Below are 1,023 nucleotides of genomic sequence, written 5' to 3' on the forward strand. Positions count from 1 at the left end.
CATGCTGGAGCACCGCCTTTAGTCGAACAAATCGACCCCAGGACTTATTCTTTGTAAACCTAGTACTTATTATATCGGGCCATTTTGCCGAACCGCTAAGTTACGGGGACGTAAACACACCAGCATCGGTTGTCAAGCGATGGTGGGGGGACAAACACAGACACACATACATATATACGACGGGCTTCTTTCAGATTCCGTCTACCAAATCCACTCACAAGGCTTTGGTCGGCCCGAGGCTATAGTAGAAGACACTTGCCCAAGGTGCCACGCAGTGGTACTGAACCCAGAACCATGTGGTTGGTAAGCAAGCTACTTACCACACAGCTAGGAGACATTTAAAAATAAAATACTTAGACCAAACACACTACTTACGTTTTAATAAGTTTCAAAAAGATTTATTAAATCTTTAGAATATGAATATTTTGTTTTCCCTGCTCCTATGGATTTCATTTTTCGGCCATAGATGCTCAGCAGCAAAAATTTGATAACCAGAGCTTTATAATTCCTTGCTTTGATACACCAATACACACACAAATAAAGTTATATATGAAGCAGCACCTAACTTCTATATGAGATGCTTTCTCAGGATGTATAACGCAGCCTACAGCGTTCAAAACAAAGCATCCAAGTTAGGTGGAATATGCTAATTAATATTTGTTAGAAAGCCTGCTTTCATTGCTAATAGCTATCCAGTCCGCTAGCTTTTGTGACACCACTGACTATGTAGACAGACTTTGGGTCTTGCATTCGATGGTTGGGTACCTGTAGCTCATGATTTGCAATTTAAGATGAAATCACGTCATACAACAGTCGCATCCATCAATGCGACATGAAATTTTCATGTCGGTATGATGTGTGCTTTTTATAGCACCTAACAGCAATACGAGATGAATTCAAAGTTTCTCAACTAATCTAAGTTGTATTTCTAATTAATACACACACGAGGCAAAAACTTTGGTTGCTTAGCTAATTTCTTAACCACATTGCCATGTCTGCATAAATATATATATATATATATAT

General features: G+C 39.0%; 1 protein-coding gene across 1 annotated transcript in view; it reads right to left on the bottom strand.

Annotated features, from left to right (window-relative positions):
* The window catches only part of LOC106880118 (zinc finger protein 665), an 11,142-nt gene that overhangs the window by 4,989 nt on the left and 5,130 nt on the right, over nucleotides 1-1,023 (bottom strand). The window lies entirely within an intron of this gene.

Source organism: Octopus bimaculoides, chromosome 24 (genome assembly GCF_001194135.2).
Source record: "Octopus bimaculoides isolate UCB-OBI-ISO-001 chromosome 24, ASM119413v2, whole genome shotgun sequence".
NCBI lineage: Eukaryota > Metazoa > Mollusca > Cephalopoda > Octopoda > Octopodidae > Octopus > Octopus bimaculoides.